Source organism: Gossypium arboreum, chromosome 3, assembly GCF_025698485.1.
Source record: "Gossypium arboreum isolate Shixiya-1 chromosome 3, ASM2569848v2, whole genome shotgun sequence".
Taxonomy (NCBI): domain Eukaryota; kingdom Viridiplantae; phylum Streptophyta; class Magnoliopsida; order Malvales; family Malvaceae; genus Gossypium; species Gossypium arboreum.
In genome coordinates, this window is record NC_069072.1 from 57,650,096 (window position 1) to 57,660,197 (window position 10,102).

The following is a 10,102-nucleotide window of genomic DNA, read 5'->3' on the forward strand; positions in this document are numbered from 1 at the left end:
ACAGACATCTTGCCCTGCTTCAATTCAAGGAACTCCTTCCGTTTTTGGTCAATAAATCGTTGACTTATGTATTTCTTTTTGAATTCTTCCTGGAAGAAATCCCAAGTAACCTTTTCTTTTGGCACCACTGCTACCAAAGTCTTCCACCAATGGTAGGCCGAATCTCTCAAAAGTGATACAGCACACTTTAAGCACTCCTCGGGTGTACATGAAAGCTCATCAAATACACGGATAGAATTTTCAAGCCAGAACTCCGCCTTCTCGGGATTATCATCGATCTTTGCTCTAAACTCTTCGGCCCCTTGTTTTCGAATCTTGTCAACCGGAGGCTTGTTCATTCTTACCAAATCTATGCCTTGAGCACTCTGTGAACCGCTTGAAGTATGGGAAGGGTGGAGGAGGTTGAGCATTTGGGTTTGCTCGAATAAACTCAGTATACCAATTGTTCATCATTTGGAGAAAGGCATCCCAAGCCTCATCTCCCTGTCTCAATGTCTCAGATCTACTTTCTATAGGCGCGGTCCCTTATGCGGGAGCCGGAGCATTACTCGCAGCATCATCAGCCGCAGTTCCGTCAGGATCCATTACTATATTAAAACAAAACACAGTTTAGAATAATCAGGAGTCACCACACTATCACAGTATATTTATGGCATGTATAGTTAGACTTTTACACACACTTTATTAGTCTGAGAACCGACTAAACCATCGCTCTGATACCACTAAATGTAACACCCCTTACCCATATCTGTCGCCAGAACAGGGTACGAGGTATTACCGAATCATAGTACATACCATTAAATAAAACCAAGACAAAAATATGGCATACAATTAGATCATGAATCATTATAACATATGCCTTTAATAATATTAGCCAATTTCAAAGGCTTCGTACAAAATAATCGGTCAAATACTATACTTAATATTTTAAAACCTAGACAATTATGACACGTAACAAAATAACTAAGGCTACTATACATGCCATAATTCAAAATGTTTAGTTCAAATACCCAAAAATATTGATAGTGCAGGCAGATCTTCAACGATCCCTGACTCCTGTGCAAGCTGGACGACACTATAAGACAAAAGAGAGAAAAGAAGGTAAGCTTATAGCTTATTAGAAAGTATGTAAATAATGAATAAAGAATCTAATATGTTTACACAATAACTCAAGTGTATCTACTTTTAATTTCACCATTTACTCCACTTTGGTCAAGCTGTCTCTATTGCGTCATACTCACTAAATAAATCATAACTCGAGTTACAAAACTCGAAATTTAAATTCGTAAAATTTTTCTAAAACTAGACTCATATTAATTCTTACTAATTTTTTTCTAGAATTTTTTATCCAGCCAATTAGTACAGTTTATTAGTTAAAATTTCCCCTGTTATACAGCTCGACTGATCTGACCTCTATTCACTTCGAATTGAATTTCTCCTAGTACACAATTCAAATAGCCATGAAATTTGTTTCATTTAAAACTATACTCAATAAGTAATCTATAAATATAAACTATATTTCTTAATTATTTTTTACAATTTTTAATGATTTTTCAAGTTAGAATAGGGGATCACATAGTAATTCTGAGCAAGTCACACACAAATATAAATATCTCAAAATATAGAGTTCCTTTACTTTCTATGTTTCTTTTACATGAAAATAGACTCGTTAAGCTTTAAATTCATATCTCATTCAGCCTCTAATTAAATTCCTACTATTTTTGGTGATTTTTCAAATTCACATCACTGCAACTGTCCAAAACAGTATTATTGCTAATTCACTCTTTCACACTTTCTTTGTATTTACCTCATTTAGCCTACATATCACAATTCACTTTCACCACATTTCGTACATCACAAGTGTAGGTTCATGATTAAAATGTCACTAGAAAATCATCCCGTTGAACAATTCGGATCAATCCTCGATATTTGGTGGTTTCAGCACACAGCTCCACCATCATATTTCATATAATTCGGCTATCTTGTACACATGGTGAACACTTAGTACCACCCATGTGACCTAGCCAATTTATCTCGTAGCTCTCTTGTCTACATGGTGTCTTTCACTTGGAATCACACATGCGACCTAGCTATATTTATCCTCTCCCGTAGCTCTCTTGTCTACATGGGATACATCCCGTATCACATGTGACCTAGCTACTACATAGTATCTCGTAGCTCTCTTGTACACATGATGTGCACTCAGCACCATACATGTGACCTAGCTACATTTCATCTATATTATTCAATCTTTCCGAAAGTTCAACCGGGATTTCTCTCTCTATTACTTATTTTCATTCTTCCAGTAGTCGATTTATGATTCAAAAATCAACTAAAATATATAAAATAGGCTGAAATACAAAAATGTAAATGAAGTTAATGTATTATTTACATACAAACTTACCTCGGTGCAAAATATAGAAATTTTGCAATTTAGTCCAAAACCTTTTCCTTCCCCCATTCGAGGTCGATTCCATGCCTTTCTTGATCTATAACAACACATTTAGCTCATTTAACACTCATACTATTTATTTCAATCCAAAAATCACATTATTCAAAAATTATATTTTTGCCCCCTAACTTTTACAAAATTACAATTTTTCCCCTAGGCCCGGAAATTTAATTTCATCACTTATTCTTATGTTTTATGACATGCTGAACATTTTTCTCTTCTATAACAACATCAAATTCTCACTCTATCATGTACTTATGAGCATTAGGTATTTTTATCGATTATACCGTTTTGCTAGTTTTCGCTAAAAATCGCTTAGAAAAGATCGTTCTCCTAACCTCAAACATTCATATTCTACCATCAAAAATCAAAATACATGCATATCATTCATGGGTAAATTTTTAAACATAAACCCTAACTCGAAATAATGGTAGAAATAGGTAAACCGAAGCTACGAGGATTTCAAAATGTAAAGAACATTAAAAGCGGGCTTGAATGCACTTACTATTGAGCTTGAAAGCTTGGAAAAACCCTAGCTCTGGTGTCTATGAGAGTTTCGGCCAACTTGATGAAGATGGTACCAAATTTTGGCTTTGTTTTCCCATTTTATTATTTTATTTACCAAATGACTAAATTACCCTTCATTAAAAACTATGATGTTTTATCTTCCTTTAGGTATTTTTGTCCAAACTAGTATAATGGTCTAATTACTATACAAGGACCTCCACTCTAAAAACCCATTACTCACAAGTACTTAGTACCTTTGTGAACTAGAACACACATTTTACAACTTTTGCAATTTAGTCCTAAATATCAAATTGGACCATCTATCGATAAAATTTGTAAACAAAATTTTCACACAGTCATGAAATCATGCCATAGACCTTAAAATGATAATAAAACTATTATTTCTATCTCAGCTTTGTGGTTTCAAAATGACTATTCCGTTTTGGCCCTAAATCGGGTTGTTACACACAGATTTGACGTGAAAGCCCTTTCGAGAAAAAACCACGGGCAGAGGAGAAGAAAATTCACTATGTCAAATTTAAATAATTACAGGAGGAATAGAGTATGTCTATTTATAGGCTTGTAAAGCCATATTTTAGTAAGACTGAAACACCTTAGTCTCATCAATATCAAATAGATGGAATTTAATAAGGTTTAAAAAACCTTATTCTAAAATAAAATAAAAGAAGTGTAATTCTATATGGATTCTTCTTTTATTTTATTTTACCATTGTATTTTATTTAAATAATGAATTCTCAATGAACAAGTTCTTCATCGCGAACTCTCAACGAACAAGTTCTCCACCTCTTCCATAAAACCCTTTAAGGGTTTAACTTTAACAATGAATACTAACCAGTCTAAGCAATGCTCAAACTTGGTTATAGGAAGTGACTCAGTCATCATATCTGCAAGATTTTCATGAGTACTAATTTTGCTCACAACAATATCAGCACGAGCAATAATATCACGAACAAAATGATACCGAACATCAATGTGTTTTGTTCTCTCATAAAACATTTGATCTTTTGTAAGAAAGATGGCACTTTGATTGTCACAAAATACTGTGTTGATTTGAAGGTCTTCATTAAGTTCACTAAAGAGTCCTTTCAACCAAATAGCTTCTTTACAAGCCTCAGTAATCGCCATGTACTCAGCTTCAGTGGTAGACAGAGCGATTGTAGCAAAATGGCTTTCCAACTTATTGCACAATCTCCGATTATAAAGACATAACCTGTGAGAGATATTCTTCTATCAAGGTCTCCAGCAAAATCAGCATCAACATACCCAATAACTCCATCTCTAGTTCTTCCAAACTGTAAGCAAACATCAGTAGTACTTCTTAAGTATCTTAAAATCCACTGAACTGCTTTCCAATGTTCTTTATCGGGATTCGCCATATATCTGCTAATTGCACTAACTGCATATGATAAATCTGGACATGAACAAACCATAGCATACATGAGAGATCCCACTGCACTAGAGTATGGAACATGTGACATGTACTCAATCTCATCATCTGATTGTGGAGACAAAGCCAATGAAAGTCTAAAATGGACTGCTAAAGGAGTACTAACAGGCTTAGCACTCTACATATTGAACCTATAAAGAACTTTCTCAGTGTACCCCTTCTGACTTAGGTACAATTTACTTGCTTTTCTATCCCTGAGAATCTCCATACCAAGTATCTTCTTTGCTGGTCCCAAATCTTTCATCTCAAATTCTTCGCTTAGTTAGGCTTTGACCTTTCTTAACTCTCCTTTATCTTTTGCTGCTATCAACATGTCATTAACATAAAGAAGTAGATACACAAAAGAACCATCACTGTTTTTCTTAAAGTAAACACAACTATCAAAGCTACTTCTTTTGAAATCATCAGAAGTCATAAAGGAATCAAACATCTTATACCACTGCCTTGGTGACTGTTTCAAACTGTAAAGGGACTTTTTCAGCAAGCAAACATAGTCCTCTTTTTCTGAGACTGTAAAACCCTCTGGTTGTTTTATGTAAATATCCTCCTCAAGTTCCCCATCTAAAAATATAGTTTTTACATCTAACTGCTCAAGCTCCAAATCATACATGGCCACAATACCAAGCAAAGTCAAACTATGCTTCACAACTAGAGAGAACACATCTATAAAGTCCACTCCTGGAATTTGACTATAACTTTTTGCAACAAGCCTTGTTTTATATCTAGGTTCTTCAACTCCTGGAGTTCCTTCTTTCTTTTTAAACACCCATTTACAACGAATAGCCTTTTTACCTTTAGGAAGTTTCAAAAGATCCCATGTTCGATTTCTGTGGAGTGATCCCATCTCCTCTTGCATAGCAAACATCCACTTTTCTGAGTCTTCACAGCTAACCGCCTCTGAATAATTAGATGGCTCTTGATTTGCATCTATATCTTTAGCCACATTTAAAGCATAAGCAACTAGATCAGCCTCGGTATACTTCTTTGGAGGTTTAATTTCTCTTCTAGTTCTGTTTTTGGTGATAGAGTATTGCGGTGAAAAAGCAACTCTATTCTCAATTTTTGTACTGGCTTGAGGAGCCGACTCTGTATTAATCTGATACTCCACCTGCTTTTGATTTTCTTTATTAGAAGAATCTTTAAGAGATAAGTTAGGTAGCATAGCAGTTTCATCAAAAACAACATCTCTGCCATAACTTTTCTATTTTTAGGACACCATAACTTCTACCCCTTTACACCAGCTTTATAACCAAGAAAAACATATTTAATGGATCTCGATTCTAATTTTCCACTATCAACATGAGCATACGCTGGACACCCACAGATCTTTAAATCAGAATAATTAGTAGGATTACCAGACCATACCTCTTGTGGAATCTTTTTCTCAATGAAAACGGATAGGGATCGATTAATAAAAAAACATGCAGTAGAGGCTGCTTTGGCCCAAAACAACTTTGGTAAATTGGCATTTGACAACATACATCGAACCTTCTCCATGATCGTTCTGTTCATTCGTTCTGCAATGCCATGTTGCTGTGGAGTATGGCGAACTGTCAAGTGTCTCACGATCCCTTCTGACTTACACAATCTATTAAACTCATCAGAACAGAACTCTAAGCCATTGTCTGTGCAGAGGTATTTTATTTGTTTTCCCGTCTTTTTTTCAATTATAATTTTCCAAGACTTAAATGCGAAAAGCACATCGCTTTTCTTCTTCAAGAAGAATGCCCAAACTTTTCTGGAAAAATCATCAATAAAGGTTAGCATATAATTAGCTCCACCTCTAGATGGCCCCCACAAATCAAAATGAATACACTCCAATGTTCCCTTCGTGTTATGGATTTCTCTGGTGAATCGAACTCTCTTTTGCTTCCCAAAAACACAGTGCTCACAAAAATTCAGTTTGCAAATTCCTTGCCCATCAAGAAGTCCTCTTTTGCTCAATTCTTCCATGACATTCTCACTCTTCTGCCATCAAGAAAAGGAAGCGACAGCTGCATCACCAGTAACAGTAGAACCCTACAAAATATATAACTTGGCAGTCTTTCTCTACCCTTTCATCACAACAAGGGAACCTTTGAAAATCTTTAAAACCTCACTTTCAGCTGTGTATCTGTACCCTTTTGAATCAAAAGTACTCAATGAAATTAAATTTCTCTTTAATTCTGGAACATGTCGCACGTCACTAAGTGTTTTGAAAACTACATCAAACATCTTAACTTTAATTGTTCCAACACCAGCGATTTTACACGAAGCATTATTTCCCATCAAAACAATACCTTCAGACATTGTTTCGTAAGTTGTAAACCAATCCCGATTGGGACTCATGTGGAAGGTGCAGCCTAAATCAAGTATCCACTCCTCGCTCACTTTACAATTGTTGACAGAAGCAACTAGAAGTTCACCATCGCTGTAGTCTTCTACAACATCAGCTTCACCGAAATTTTCTGGTTATTTTCCCTTTTGATTCGTAACCTCCCTTTTAATCTTGTTCTATAGCTTATAGCACTCAGATTTAATATACCCTTTCTTCTTGCAGAAGTTACAAGTTTTACCTCTGTTTGAAGACTTCGATCTACCCTTAGATTTACTGCGAGGATTTCGTTCTTGTGTCCTTCCACGATCATCATCAACATTTCGATCTTGTCTCCCACGAACAGTGAGACCCTCTCCTTGAGAGTCAGGTTTAACCACAAGATGCTTCATCTTATCATACGAGGTCAAAGAATCATAAACCTCATCAACTGTGAGAGACTCGCGGCTATATAAAATCGTGTCTCTAAAGGTTGAATAAGACGGAGGCAATAAAAAAAGTAGAATCAACCCTAGATCTTCCTTATCATACTGAACCTCCATGGCTTTCAAGTTTGAGATAATTTCTTTAAACACTGTTAAGTGTTCGTGTACAGACGCACCTTCCTCCAAACAATGAGCATAAAAACGCTGTTTCATATGCAACTTGCTTGTTAGAGTTTTCGACATACATATTTGTTTCAACCTCTTCCATAATCCAGCGGCGGTCTTATCCTTCATCACATCCTGCAAAATTTTGTTAGACAAATGCAGATTTAATTGTGTTAACGCCTTTCGATCCTTACGTTTCTTCTCTTCATCCGTTAATGACGAAGGCATCTTATCTATCCCTAGCAGGGCTTCCTCTAGATCCATCTGAGCAAGAACTGCTTGCATCTTAATCTGCCACGCCGCAAATCTGGTGTTGCGATCCAACAACGAAATTTCATACTTCAAAGATGCCATTACCGTGATCGAGATGAACAACCCAGAAGCTTTGATACCAAACTGTGAAAAAATAAAATAAAATAAAATAAAGAACACACAGATTTTATGTGGAAACCCTTTCGGGAAAAAACCACGGGCAGAGGAGAAGAAAATTCACTATGTCGAATTCGAATAATTACAAGAGGAATAGACTATGTCTATTTATGGGCTTGTAAAGTCATTTTCTAGTAAGACTGAAACACCTTATTCTAATCAATATCAAATAGATGGAATTTAATAAGGTTTAAAAAACTTTATTCTAAAATAAAATAAAAGAAGTGTAATTCTATATGGATTCTTCTTTTATTTTATTTTACCACTGTATTTTATTTAAATAAGGATTCGGGTCACTTAATTCTAACACTAATCTTTTTAGCTTAAAAATTGACTTAATACATTTCACCCATTCCTTGCACGTATCATTCCTCGTCTCCTTGACAAGATTCATCCTCACATACTAGCCTTGTTCAAATCTTAGTTTGATTTGCTTGACTTTGACCTTGTTGTTGGGCCTTGAGGTGTAAGCTCATCACATCTATGGGCCTGAAATTGAGCCTTGAGACTCATATCATGTTGATTGTTAGTATTTAATGGCAATACTGACATGACCATTAATAGACACCACATCAGTGTCAATTGCTTTATGTGGCAGTGCCACGTCGGAAAAAATTAATTTTTTTATTTTTCAAAATAAGTACACAATGAATCGGAAAATGGTTACCTAAGTTCATTTGAGTCTGGACACTGTTTATCTAGGGACATTCTTGAATTATAAAAAGTAAAAATGTAAAAAAATCATTAAAATTATAAAAGAACTTTAAATTTTATAAAATTATTAAAAATTCATTAAAATCAATAATTTTATAAAATCTATAAAAATAATTTATTATTTATTATTTTATATGTTAAATAAATAAACAAACATCAATAACTTAAATCATAAAATTAAGATTGACAATTTTTTTATATTTTTCTCTCATTTTTCAATTTACACAATTATATTAGTCAAATAATTTAATGGAAATGATGAAAATAATTGTTATAAAATTTTACAAAAATAATTTAATTTTTATGATTTTTAATTAATTTTAATATTTTTATAAAGTATTTGTTTTGCTACTTTTTATGGTTTTGATAAATTACCTTTTTTATAAATTCTATAAAATTTTATGATTTTTAATTAATTTCTAATAATTTTAATAAATTTTGATGATTTTATAATGGTAAATTACACCAACAGTCACCCAACTTTGGGGTAGTTGACAAAACAATCACCTTGATTTCATATGTAACACCCGCACTGAGTCCGTTATCGAATCGAACACAAGTGCATACAGACTTAACTATTTTCACAATCCATTTAGAATTTTCCAGACAAGCTGGTTACTGCATCACTGTCGCCTTAAAAATCATATCTTGAGTTTCAAAGCTCGAAAATTAGTTTCATAATTTTTCCCTGAAACTAGACTCATATGTCCATCTACAGATTTTTTCTAGAATTTTTGGTCGAGCCAATTAGTACAGTTTATTAGTTAAAGTCTCCCCTATCCCAGGGTTCGACTACACTGACCTTTGTGCGTTACGAATTGAATATCTCCTTGTACAGGGCTTTAATACTGATGTCGTTTGTTTCTATAGAAACTAGACTCAGAGAGGAATCTATACATATATGGCATGACTCCTAATTATCTCTGGTTAATTTACAATGAATTTCCAAAGTCGGAACAGGGGATCCAGAAACCCTTCTGGTCCTGTTTCACGAGAACTTTAATATCTCTTAACATGTAACTCCTATGACCGTTTCGTTTCTTCCATATGAAAGTAGACTCATCAAGGTTCATTTACATAATTTATTCACTATTTAATACCATTCCTACTATTTTTAGTGATTTTTCACATCCACATCACTGCTGCAGTCAGCATCTGTCTTTAAGGAAGGCTTTACCTATTTCATGATTTCCATGATTCAATTGCCCCTTTTTGCATACATAGCACAAAGTGTGATCATGATTAACCATTCCAATGGCTAATCGTTTCAAAACAATTCCATACCTCATAATGATCGACATACAAACAATTATAGTACTATACAAAAAAAACGTATATAAGCCATTTTCGCATGGCTATCCAAGTTTACACAAAACCGAAAGGTACATGACCTTCAACAAAAGGGTAGTCCTATACATGCCATTTCAAAGTTCAACCAAAATTATACCAAAATGGAGGCTTTGATAGTGTGGATGACTTCGACTTCAATGATCCTGAATCCGATAGCTAACGAGCAAAATCTATAAAAGAGAAACAGAGAAAAGCGGAGTAAGCAATTTATGCTTAGTAAGTTTGAGCAAGAAATTCCAGCACAACAAAAGCATAGCATTCATAAAGCTAACGGATAG